Source organism: Narcine bancroftii, chromosome 14, assembly GCF_036971445.1.
Source record: "Narcine bancroftii isolate sNarBan1 chromosome 14, sNarBan1.hap1, whole genome shotgun sequence".
NCBI classification, from domain to species: Eukaryota; Metazoa; Chordata; class Chondrichthyes; order Torpediniformes; family Narcinidae; genus Narcine; species Narcine bancroftii.
The window spans coordinates 59,451,276-59,465,049 of NC_091482.1; the positions used below are offsets into that span (position 1 = coordinate 59,451,276).

The following is a 13,774-nucleotide window of genomic DNA, read 5'->3' on the forward strand; positions in this document are numbered from 1 at the left end:
AGGAATCTCAAGGTTGTATGTGATGTCATGAATAGACTCTGACAATAAATCTGAAAGTTGAGAAGTGTTGATGAGTGTCTGACATGCATCTGAATAATGTGCTTGACAGAGCAGGAGAGTTGATCGTTCTGAGGTGAGAAACTTGGACTACTTACTGTATGAAATTGCAACAGGGCAGATGGATGTTGACTAGTACTGGAAGTTGGTAGTTGTGTGATTAAGATGGATTAATGGATCAGTACCTGTGCCCAATGGTAAATCTGAAGCCGTTGTGGATGATGTTGTTCTGACTGTGTGCGTGGTGTGAGTGGTGGAATTAGACAATGTTTTCACTCAACTTGACCAGACAAGCATTGACATTAAACATTTTGATGCAGTTTATCTAGGTCTTTATCACCATGAATATATCCTCAGCCTCCTTCTCCCTCTCCTCCTGCTTTACCATTGAGATTGTGGTTTTCCAGGTTGCCCTTTCTCTGTACCTAGTGAAGAAAAGTGCCCAGCATTCTAGCTGAAAATCTTTGTTAACCATGATCAGCTTTAGCTTCTGCCCAATGGCCAAACCAAATGCAATGATTTCCACGACCATCTGCAGCCACCCCTGTAAGAGATGACGGCATGACTTCAATCCTGTGAATGTGCACAAAAGCGACAAAGCAGGATGGAAAGCAGTGCCTGAAATCATTTTAATGGGCTTATGGCACAAAATTTGCATCCACTTTGTACATGGAAGATGGTTTTTCCACAATGTGGCTGATTAAATAAAATTTCCAGCCAATTTCTCATCTCAATAATAAATGAGCCGAGTGTGAATTAAATAAAATTGTTTCATTTCTTTGCTGCTTGGATGCTTTCCGGACTTCATGATGTGCATCTCTTAACAAATCCTAAAGAGAAAATAGATGGAACAAATTGTAACGTTAAATATTCATCAAAGATATATTACTTAATATAAAGGGAAGCCGTGATTGTGGTTGGTTGGAAGAGAGCAACCAGAAATGGCAACACTTGAACTGGTGAATATCATTGGAATAAAAATCAATCCCTTTTTGCCAAACAAGGGAAAATAAATAGCATTTTCTTCTTGCTGATAAAGATGTGATTCTAAAAATGTTTTTTAAAGACATGTGCTCACAGATTATTTTTCTACAGTTGTTCAAAATATGGATTCTTCTCATTTTTCAAGGCATGATTTAAAAATGTTCTAGAAAAGTACACAATTACATTTTAAATACATTTCCTCTTAAATTGACAAGATTCAGCATTGCTCAAGGACAGCAAATCAAAAATCATCTGAAAGTTAGAAAAGAAATACTCTGCCCATGGAGTCAATATAAATGTGTAAGATTCAGATTATATTTTTATCTATTCATTCTTTGTTTATCTTTATTCCTAACTGTGAAGTGGTAATTCAGATATCATTTCCTTTTAAATAAGATTCATTAAAAAAAAACTGTATATATTTGAAAAGGAAAAAGTATGTATCATGGTTAATGTGGTTTATGGTGTGAAAAATAAAAAAAAAAAAAGATTCATAAGGAAACTGGCCAAAGGGTCAGAATGCCAAAGGAACACCATCAACACAGGTTATTAAATATGACAAGTAAAAATAGAAATTGTTTGTTATGTGTGGCATTTTTCATTGATGAGGTGGCAGGATAGATGTAGCAATGCTACAATTTCATTTAACCATCAGATTCATTTTGAACCAAATGGCAATTTACACCTAGAAGGTGTATTAAGTGATGCTACATTTGGAAGCATTTTGTGATTGAAATTCAATTTTCTTTTTGGAAAATGTGCAGAAATATAGTTAATGTCCAATAATTACACTGTGTGTGAAATGCGACTTGTTACTGTCGTGCCCAAGTGTACATCAAATATTTTATGCATTTGCTGTGCAATTGGTTAGCAATGCTGGGTGATAGCATGACTGGGGAAACTAAGTCACATAGTTCCGCTTTAGACAAATGTTAAGCACTCACAAGGAATCGTGCTTACATAGTGCTCCATTCACTGATCTAGCATAATTTAAAAGGCCATTCACACATCTGACAGTTCTGCAATCTGTGCAGGAGGGAGGCTGATTTAGAAGGGGATGAAGGAGCAGACGCAGATGCTGGTAGAGGACGATCTTGTCAGATGCTGCTGCAGGGAAGTATGTTCTTAACTTATTGCACTGGACAATAATTTTTTTTCCGAAAACTTTGCTTCCTGAAAAAAGTGGAGGATTATGATAGACAACTTCAAGTTGAACATAAAGATATTTTCGTATTTGCTGTATCACGTAAGAAGTTGGAAAAACAATAATGAACTTTTATTGAATTTAGCATGTAGCACATGGTAGCTACTTCTCAATCAATTTTGTCAATTCTCAGGCTATAAATTAAACCAGGAGGAGGGTGAAATGTTCCTTAAATTCTTCCTGCTCCCTGAAATTTCTCTAATCCCTCTTAAAATTGTTAAAAATCAATTTAACTATCTAGGTGTTATTATTACTAAAAAGTTTAGTAATCGTTTAAGGAAAATGTCCTTACTGAATCACGTGAAGAACTCCCTATCTCAATGGTCTCCTCTTTCGATGACTTTAATTGGACGTGTTAATATTATCAAAATTAATATTTTGCCTAAATTCTTATGTATTTTCCAAGTTGTACTGGTTTTTGTTCCTAAATCCTTTTTTGATTCATTAGATTCTCTCATTTCTTCCTTTATTTGGAAAAATAAGGGGTTTGGCATTAATACCAGGGTGCTTCAAGATGGAATGACCTGGAGATTAAGTCTACTAAAAGATATTAATACCAGGGTGCTTCAAGATGGATTGACCTGGAGATTAAGTCTACTAAAAGGTATTAATACCAGGGTGCTTCAAGATGGATTGACCTGGAGATTAAGTCTACTAAAAGGTATTAATACCAGGGTGCTTCTAGATGGATTGACCTGGAGATTAAGTCTACTAAAAGGTATTAATACCAGGGTGCTTCAAGGTGGATTGACCTGGAGATTAAGTCTACTAAAAGGTTTAATACCAGGGTGCTTCAAGATGGATTGACCTGGAGATTAAGTCTACTAAAAGGTATTAATACCAGGGTGCTTCAAGATGGATTGACCTGGAGATTAAGTCTACTAAAAGGTATTAATACCAGGGTGCTTCAAGATGGATTGACCTGGAGATTAAGTCTACTAAAAGGTATTAATACCAGGGTGCTTCAAGATGGATTGACCTGGAGTTTAAGTCTACTAAAAGGTATTAATACCAGGGTGCTTCAAGATGGATTGACCTGGAGATTAAGTCTACTAAAAGGTATTAATACCAGGGTGCTTCAAGATGGATGGACCTGGAGATTAAGTCTACTAAAAGGTATTAATACCAGGGTGCTTCAAGATGGATTGACCTGGAGATTAAGTCTACTAAAAGGTATTAATACCAGGGTGCTTCAAGATGGATTGACCTGGAGATTAAGTCTACTAAAAGGTATTAATACCAGGGTGCTTCAAGATGGATTGACCTGGAGATTAAGTCTACTAAAAGGTATTAATACCAGGGTGCTTCAAGATGGATTGACCAGGAGATTAAGTCTACTAAAAGGTATTAATACCAGGGTGCTTCAAGATGGATTGACCTGGAGATTAAGTCTACTAAAAGGTATTAATACCAGGGTGCTTCAAGATGGATTGACCTGGAGATTAAGTCTACTAAAAGGTATTAATACCAGGGTGCTTCAAGATGGATTGACCTGGAGATTAAGTCTACTAAAAGGTATTAATATCAGGGTGCTTCAAGATGTATTGACCTGGAGATTAAGTCTACTAAAAGGTATTAATACCAGGGTGCTTCAAGATGGATTGACCTGGAGATTAAGTCTACTAAAAGGTATTAATACCAGGTGCTTCGAGATGGATTGACCTGGAGATTAAGTTTACTAAAAGGTATTAATACCAGGGTGCTTCAAGATGGATTGACCTGGATATTAAGTCTACTAAAAGGTATAAATACCAGGGTGCTTCAAGATGGATTGACCTGGAGATTAAGTCTACTAAAATGGTATTAATACCAGGGTGCTTCAAGATGGATTGACCTGGAGATTAAGTCTACTAAAAGGTATTAATACCAGGGTGCTTCAAGATGGATTGACCTGAGACTAAGTCTACTAAAAGGTATTAATACCAGGGTGCTTCAAGATGGATGGACCTGGAGATTAAGGCTTCTAAAAGGTATTCTCTCCATTCAATACTTGGAAAACCCTTGCCTTTTTTGGCTTCCAAGTTAACTGATAATTTGGTTGTCAGACACACTTTGAGAATTTTGTTTCAATTTAGAAAACATTTTAGTTACCATAGGTTTTTTATTGATTAGGCCTATTCTCCGTATCTCCTTTTTTTTTTAACCTTTGGTCCAAGGTATTGGTTATGCTCAATGATTAAGCTTGGGTATCCAAACTTTTTTAGATCTATACATTTACCAAAATCTTGCTACTTTTGAACAATTATCTATTAAATTTAAAATACATGAACATCACTTTTTTCATTATTTACAGTCAGGAGCATCTTAAATTTTTTAACTTTGAAGCTTCCCCAGGACTTAGATTTTTTTAGGGAAGCATATAATTTTAAACCTAGTCTTAAAGGGATTGCTTTCAGCTCTTTATGAATTATTTTAACATTTAGGGTTAGGGTTAGGGTTAGGGTTAGCATTCCTGAGTGGCATTAAGAAAATATGGGAACAAGACTTTCATCAGACATTTGCTGAAACTACATACGATTCTATTTTGAAACATGTTCTCTCATCTTCTCTTTGTGCCAGGTATTCATTAATTCAATTTGAAGTAGTTCATTGGGCCCACTTTTCCAAGGTTTAATTAGCTAAATTTTATCCTAACATTACTTATAAATGTGATAAATGCATAACTGAAGAAGGTACTTTGTACCATATATTTTGGTTATGTCCTTCTCTTTCTAATATCTGGTCAGGGGCATTTTGCTCTTTATCCCTAGTTCTTGATATTGACTCCTAGCCCTTTTTGTTGCTATCTTTAGAGTGAGTAGACCAATAGATTTAACATTGACTTCTTCACAATTCCATGTAGTGGCTTAGGCTTCCCTGTTGCTAGAAGGGCCATTTTGCTGAGAAGGAAAGATGCTGTCCCTCCCACTCATACTCAGGGGCAGTCGGATATGATGGGATGACTGTCTCTAGAAATAGTTAGGTGTTCTACTACTGCAATGGATTTTACCTTTCTTTCTCTTTGGGGTCCTTTTCTAAATTACTTTCAAAACTTGTAGATTGCTGGTCTTTTTTTTTAAACTACTCTCTTAGTAGTAGTAGACTCCTTAACTTGGCCAGCAGCCTTCATAGGATGGGGTTTGATTCTTAGTTTAGAAATATATATTTTTTCTCTTTGCTTTTTTTACAATTAATAACATAGTTTCATATATACCTTGTTCATTGTTATTTGATGTTTGTAACTTGTTATTAATTTACGTTATCATTATTGTCATATGTACCTATGTATTTTGCATATGTTCTGTGCAGAAGAGGTGACCAAAATGTTATCCATCAGCATTGAAATAAATAAAGATAAAGCGAGTAAAACATTGCAGATGCTCATCCATCTTTGAAGTTTCTTCCCATCCCAATAACAACTGCACTTTGTACTCTCTGCTTCATTAAGAGGAAAAGGTTTGGACAGAACCAACCTTCAGATACCAAGTCACTCTCTTCGCCATACCTGATACTGCAAATAACATAAATATACGTAAAGGAACGATAACATCAAACTCACACCCACCAAGGAAACTTATTATGTATTTAAGTTGGCTAAGCATCTATTGCTTCCTTTTGTGGGAGCCCTCCTCTTCATCTTGTTACAGTTCAGATTGGTAGCATGCTCTTTCCTTTCAGCTGAGTGAACAACACATGGCATAAAGGACATGTACTGGAAGGCCTCTCTGATCATATTACATGGAGCATATTACAATTGTTTCCCTGTGCCTTTGGCCAATTGAATTCTAGTATTATCAGGAATTCTTGACTAAAACAGTACAATCAAATCTGTTCAACGTTCATGGTGCCACTCTCTGAGATGGTGCTCCAGCTGCCCTCCAACAGCCCTAGAGCAGGCAAGATGCCTTTTGCATTCTACGTCATCCACAAGATTGTTGTAGTTTGCACCAAGCTATCTTCCTCTGTGTCTTTGCATCAGCCATTTCATCAGACAACAGTTGGTAAATTACGTCTAATGTTTCCCAATCTGAGGATAACAAAGGTCTTAATCATATTATTCAAATCAACAGAATAACTGATTTGTTCTGGTGAACGGTGTCACCAGAACACTGGGAAACAAGGTTAGCGTAGCGATTAGCGCAACGCTATCACAGCATCAGTGACCCAGTTTCAAATCTGTCAGGAGTTTGTACATTCTCCCCATGTCTGTGTGGGTTTTCCCCGGGCCCACCCTTAAAAACATATCGGGGTTGTAGGTTAATTTGGGTATTTATGTGGCACGGGCTCATGGGCCAGAAGGGCCTGTTACTGTCTATGTTTAAATTAAATTACATTAAATTTTAAAATTAAAAATTAAAATGGCTATTTCTTATGTATTAGTGTGAGTTGGACATTGCTTTAATTTTGGTAGCCATAAAATACTCAATGTTTAGATTGTTTTGTCATTGTTCATAACCATATGCAGAACATTGTACAACACACACCTGTGGCCAATTATATTCCAGACTTTTATTTTCAGCCTTAACCCCAGAAGAGTGAGCCAGTATGATCTGTTAAACTACCCACGATCTGTTGGCACTTTGATGAGTTACAGGTACTTGATATCTATCCCACTGGAATGTGAGGCATTGGTCAAAGAGAAATGCCAATGCACCCTTGTTCCATTATCTTCATCTTGGGCTGAGCTTGAACTATTCAGAATCATTTTGGTGAGAAGTTATGGTCATAGAGTTATATTGCATGGAACAGGCTCAACTTGTCCATGGTGACCAAGTTGACATTTTCGACTATGGTAGTCCCATTTGACTGCATTTGGTTATTGAACTTCTAAACCATTCCTATCCATATATCTCCCCAAATGTCTTTTGAATGTGGTTATTATACCTTCTTCTATTGCTTCCTCTGGTAGCTTTAACAGTGTTAAAAAGTTGCCCCTCAGGTCCCTCTTAAATCTGCCTCCTCTCACTTTAAACCTATTCCTTCTTATTCTATAATTGTCTATCCTGGTGAAAAGAATGTGAACATTCTTTTATCTGTTCCCCTCATGATACCTCTATAAAGTCGCCCCTCAGCCTCCTTAACTCATAGAGTTGCACCCCATGCTTGAGTATGAAACTAAGTGTAAAACTAATAACTCGGAACTATGACAAGCATTTACACAGCAATAATTCAAATAGATTCATGACACTTCTCACGCAAAGCTGTTTTGGCGCAGGTGTAAGGCAGGATTTTAGATCCATGCAATTTATCCTGATATGGAATGAGTAAATGTCAAGTGTTGAGTGCAAAGCAGTAAAGTTTCCTATCATACACTGTAAAATCCCCTATAAATACAGGACAACCCAATATGTGGCAGACATTCTTTTGGAACACAGATCTTTAATCTGGTCCATTGTTCCTGTGCAAGAACATTCTTATCCTCACATGACATCAGAACATCCTTTATAAATTGAACTAAATACCAAAAAAAAGAGCACTTTCAGTGAAGATAATAATAACAAATCTAGAAGTGATGTTAAACATGGTAATTTAATAACAGGATTTAAATAAATTCACAGCTTTAACTGTTATCTCAATGGCTTTAATTGGATGCCACATTATAATTCAGAATGAAGCAACCAGTCTCCTTTCCCTATTTGGACAGCTTTTTTAAAATTAAAAATGTTTTTAATTTAAGGGAGAAGACCTTAATGTGCAGTTATATGGTATAAATAGAGCTTGGTCCTTATCCATGGAAGCTCAGGCTGAAATTAGGACACTGATAACAAATGAAGGTCATTGCTCCAGTGAAGGCAGAAAGGGTAAAAGCAATGAGCTGTAACAGTTATGACGTTAGCAACAAAGTCACACTGCCAACGTGGACTTTGAAGGAAATGTCTATTTAAAATAAAGATCGACAAGGTTAAAATATAATATATGATTCGGTACGAGTCTGAAACAGACTCAGATTTTGTGCCCTGGAATTTATACCAAGAGATCTATTACAGCATAACCAATATAACAATTGCTAATTATCTAGAATGTAGCCTGAAAAAGGCATTAACAAGAAAAGAATTAAAACCCTCCTTATTATTTTACGTGTACATTGTGTACAGATTTTTTTTTTGCACTACCAATAAATAGTAATTCCCCCACGTCCGCAGGAAAAGGAATCTCAGGGCTGTATGTGATGTCATGCATGTACGCTGACAATAAATCTGAAATCTGAATCTGATCTGACTTTCGTATGTTTATAAAGAGACAAACTGACATACTGGTGATAATCTCCAATGGATTAGCAAGCCGGTCAGCCATCGTTTTGGAATACGGATTGAATATGGATTACTAGTTAATACAAAACAAATCCAACAAAGCATACCTGACCCCAATTCCCATTGCCACTCTATAAAACTCTATTCCTCCCTCAGTCTCTCCACTTTGAATGGCTCCTGATCCTTCATGCTTTAGCCCATCTCAACTTGCCGCTTCTCGATGGGCGAAATGGCCTATTTCTGCTCCTATGAATTAAGGACTTATTTTTTAACTATCCTCCTCAAACCTCTCCCTCCGCAGACCCCTTCATTGGGGATCTTGATGACCAACATGTGACCATGCCCTTATTATTGAATCTTGCAGATGATCACATCTACATCCAAATGCCTCAGTCTCTGATAGGGTCATCTCTGAACCTTTCCTTACATCCTTTAGCACATGCAGCCCTTTACGTCTTTGCTGCTCCACTGCCTTCTCTATGTGTGCATGAAGAAATACATTTTTTCGAATCACTTCTACAGCTCTTACAGCCAGCTGTGTAAATGTTGGTCTACCATTCAGCAAATTACTATTTCTGCTGTTGACTTGCTAAACAGTTCCCTCCAAACCTTTTATTTCCTTTCACACAGATCACTAGGGGTTTACAAACTGGGGCTGCTTGGGGCCCATGTTTCCTACCCGTATAGCGGGCCCCTACTGCCCCTTAAACACTTGGCTCTAAATTGGCCGGTCGAACGGTGACTGGCTAACTTAAAGGAAATCCCGCCCCTTTGGTGAGGCAGGTACGTCACTACCATATGCTGGTAGTAAAGATTTCAGGATTGCACTGGAACTATATTTGAAGTGATAGATATTTATCCTCAGTTGCAAACACAAAACATGATCTGGTCAAATACATATAGAGTCATCAATGAAAATTGAATCCTTTAATTTCTTGTTGATAATCCAAATCAATATCACAATTACAATGAAAATTCTATGAATATAGTTATTATTGCAATAATTATAATTCTGCCAGTGAAAAGCAGGCTGGTACTACTAGACATTGGAGTGCACATAGTTGGTCAACCTTTTTGAGTAAAAGCACAGAAATGTTGGAGGAACTCAGCCATTCACACAGCTTCTACAGGAGGTAAAGATATATAGGTACACCTTGAAATACGTCTGTGTTCTGTTCTGGATGACCGGTCGTATCTTGGAATGGACATGTCAGGCAATTTCCCTACCTGTGATACTTAAGAGTAAAACAATTGATTTTCTTCTGTTCCCTATCTCCGAATCCTTCTCATTCTCTCTGCTGGTGCGGACCTTGAGCGGCCTGCTGATTCTACTAGCCTCTAAAATCTGTCTGACTGTCAGAATATTGACCAACAAAATCAGAAAAAACAGGACACAAGGAGTTAAAATGTGGTGAAATATCTCAACATGGCAGCCATCAAGGCCAGCTCTCGCAAGAGACTGGCCACCAGCTAACATGGCAGCTACCATAGATAGGCCCAATTTTCACCATAATCACATAAGTTTTACATTTTTTCTTTATTCTTTAAAAAAAAAATTGGTCATATATGCAGAAGGATGTAAATCGCTTAGGTCGCAAGTTGGGGAGTACCTGTATTACCGACGTTTCGGGCCTGAGACATTCTTCAAGTTATAAGCAAAGAACGGGAATGTTTGAGAATAAAGATTGAAGATTGGAGTCCAGACCAACAAAAAGTGTTCAAAATCAAAGAATTGATTTTGGCTCTGTGAAAGGAGTCAGAGGGAAAAGGGAAGAGAGACAGACAGACAGACAGACAGAGCTAAGGGAAAAGCGACAGATAGAAGAAGAAAGAGGGGTTGGTGGGTTTAACAGAAACCAGAGAAGTCGATGTTAACGCTATCTGGTTGGAGGGTGCCCAGATGAAAGATGAGGAGTTGTCCCTTCAATGTATAGGTGGTCTCATTTTGGCAGTGCATGAGACCATGAACAGACATGTCAACAAGAGAATGGGGCAGGGAATTGAAATGGGTGGCTATTGGGAAATCCATGCTATTGCAGCGGACAGAGCTGAGGTACTCAACAAAGCAATCTCCCAGTCTGCGCCCAGTCTCTCTGATGTAGAGGACACCACAACAGGAGCAATAGATGGGCATGTGGCCAGAGCCTAGGTGAGAGTCTACAGTTGGGGCATTGGGAGCTCAGGTGGGTAGGCGGATGAGTCCAAATATAAGGGAGTGGACTGTTACACTATATTGACTATTATAGGTGTATATATGGTAAGTCACTTCTCCAACCCCCTGAGGGAAAGCAGTGGATGGTCAGTGATAAAAGTGGTTGTAAAAAATAGCTGGGACAACTCAGTACATCAAGATGCTGCTTGAGTTCTCCTAGTAGTTTGTATTTTGCTCTAGATTCAAGCACCTGCCATATCTTTTGCCTCAATGATATTCTGAACCCATTTTGATTATTAAAATCACTGAAGGAACAATTCTGAAAGTTCATGGGGCAATTTCAGGAACATTAACAATTGCCTGGGACAGTGTAGATGAGAGTGAATTCCATTTGACAATGGGCAAGTGCCCTCCCCTCCCCCATTTTTTTCGGGTGCCTGCCTACATTTTGCTCATACCTTGATGAAGGGCTTAAGCCCGAAACATTGGTTGTAGATCTTTATCTTTGCTCTACAAAGTATATTGTTTGACCCACTGAATTTCTCCAGCATTATGTTTTTATTTCAATCACTGTGTTTTGATTGTTTTGTTTTACTCCCTTCCCTTGTGAGCAGATATAAGCACAGGATGGTCTTAAGAAATGCTATGAAATCTTTCCAACATGTTTCACACATCTGCCTAATAGATCTCAGCAAAATATTGAGTTCCTCGCATAACAGAGGTGAATAATTTCTCACTGGAAATTTTGCTATACTGTATTTTGTTGTCTGTTTCAGTGGTGGAGTCTATGCCAGCTCTCAGAACATCAGTCCCATTTCCCACCTTTTCTCTCTCACATATCCATCATCTCCACCCTCACTTCCACTGCCACCCACCAACACCAGGAGAAATTTGTGGTGCCCCTTTCATGTCTTCAGGACGTAAGAAGAGAACAAAGATCTGAGGGAAATCCATGTGATCAGATGATTCAGAAGCAAATTTCTTGGGTTAGATGTCATGGAATTTGAGTAATTTCCTGATTGACTATTGATCTCCATGTGGTGGAGTATAGGTGGAAATTACTGTTGGTCTCTCTCAGCACACATAATGATCTAGTTACATTGAATTTTGGGTGAATTTCCTGTTCTTATCAAATTTGTCGTGCAGTAATGGATACAAAATGAGCTTGATCAGATAAAGCATCTCAGCCCTTTTGTTCTTCATCTCAAATGTTGAGTCTATTTACTATCTCTTAGATAATTTCAGTTGAGCCCTCTGCAATACTAAAGGCACTCTAGTCCTGAAGCATTTTGAGTATCATTGTTCTATATTCATTCACGGGGTGTGGATGAAAGGCCATCATGTATTGCCGTTCCCGAGATGTTCTCTGTTTTGAATGGCTTTCTGGACCATTTCTGAGTGTGGTCGAGTCAGTTGCACAGGAGATCGACTGGTTAGAAATAACAGATTTCCACTCTTGCCGGAGCTTAGCGAATTTAATATTTTTTTTACAACTCTATTAACTTCACAACTTCTGATGTAAGCTTTTAAAAAAAAACTGGAATATTTAGATTTCACATTGAGATTATAACTCATGAACATGGAGCCCAGGACTTCAGATAGTAATTCTGTAACAAAGCAACCATGCTAGTAGCATACTTTCCCTTTCTATCTTGTACCTTTCTGAGGTCTCGGTCAATATACTTCTTTCTTTGAGATAGAATACCACAAATAACACTGGACAACAATTTTTTTCAAAAGTTTTGCTTCCTGAAAGAAAATTAAGGATTATGCTAGACAACCTCAACCTGAATTTAAAGATAATTTCAGATTTGCTGTATCACGTAGGAAGTTAGAGAAACATTAAATTAACTTGAATTTAGCAAGTTTAATCGCATATTGATACTGACACATTGCATTAGTTCAACCAACCTAAAAATGTTTTCCTGCTGAATGTTGTTTGTACTCAGCATCTGATGCCTCTCATGTCAGTGTCCAGCAATAGTTGGCCAGTATTGATAGATTCCAGTTGCCCTGATAACTGCTTTGTATTTGGAGCAATGTCCTTGTGAAACTTTTCACCATGTTCATCACTGACTGCATCAAGATCAGCAGGGAAGACGTCCAAGTTCAAATGCAGAAAATTAATTTTCAATGACATGTTACCCTTCATGATTTTGTCTGCTCGAAATAAACTTAAAATATGACAGGAGATTACAAAAAATAGGTTATATCTGAAAAACCATACATGATAGGAACATTTTAAGGTAATGTTCGTGATCAGCAGCCCAAAATCCATAACATACACCCAAAAGGGTTCAGGAAGAAAAATCTTCATTGTTCAGAGTAATCAAGCTACTCTTCATGGATGGACTGGCGCTCTCTAAGGACCAACTATAACGCTCTCTGCATTGCCATTGGACAGCATCCTGACCTAGTGAGGTACTCTTAGAGTTCTACCTTGCTCTTTGGGTACAAATTCAATTAATGGTAATGTAGCTGAGTAGGACATTTGCTCTGCCTGTTAAAGCCCTGTTTTGACTCCTCATAGAAAGTTCCAATATTCTATAGGAACATATATTATCTCTGGTTTCCCTTCAATAACTTATTGTTCATTACGAGTATCAAGCTACATTGGGCATGTTAGAAAGACAGTTTCATTTTCTTAATAACTGAATTGAATTGTTTATTGTCACGTGTGTCAAGATATCGTGAAAAACTTTGTTTTGAATTCTACTACAGGCAAGTGACCCCCACTTATACTCAAATACAACAGATGATGCAAAATAAAATAAAAATGCAGAGTATAGTGTTGCAGAGAACAAGTTCAGTTAAAACAGTGAAAGGGCATCATCATTTTATCGAGAGGTCCATTCAAGAATCAGCTAGCAGTGGCACAGGATCTGTCCTTGAATCTGGTGCTGCGTCGTTTCAAACTCACATACCTTTTGGCCATTGGCAGAGACCGTGACCTTGGCGGGACGGCTCTTTCAGTACGTTGGTTGCTTCCCTGAGGTGTCAGTGTGGTTGGACTGATCGTTGGTGATCAGATGCTCTGTGGTGAATGTGAGTGGAAAAAAAGACTGAGAACTACTGTACTAGACTCTCGATCTCCTTCCTCCACACTGTCATCATTGTTTAAGATCTGGCCTACGACAGCAGTGTCAC

The 13,774-nt window shown here is 38.0% G+C and overlaps 1 long non-coding RNA gene across 2 annotated transcripts; it reads right to left on the reverse strand.

The window, feature by feature from the left end:
• Positions 1–680: 680 nt before the first annotated feature.
• Positions 681–7,521, reverse strand: LOC138749705 (uncharacterized). 2 transcript variants are annotated; one of them, XR_011348834.1, is made up of 3 exons: positions 7,420–7,521; positions 1,986–2,214; positions 681–887 (listed from the first exon to the last, which is right to left on the reverse strand). It is a non-coding gene; the product is annotated as an uncharacterized lncRNA (long non-coding RNA). The 2 variants fall into 2 exon arrangements; XR_011348835.1 differs by having other exon boundaries at positions 7,383–7,521.
• Positions 7,522–13,774: the final 6,253 nt, after the last annotated feature.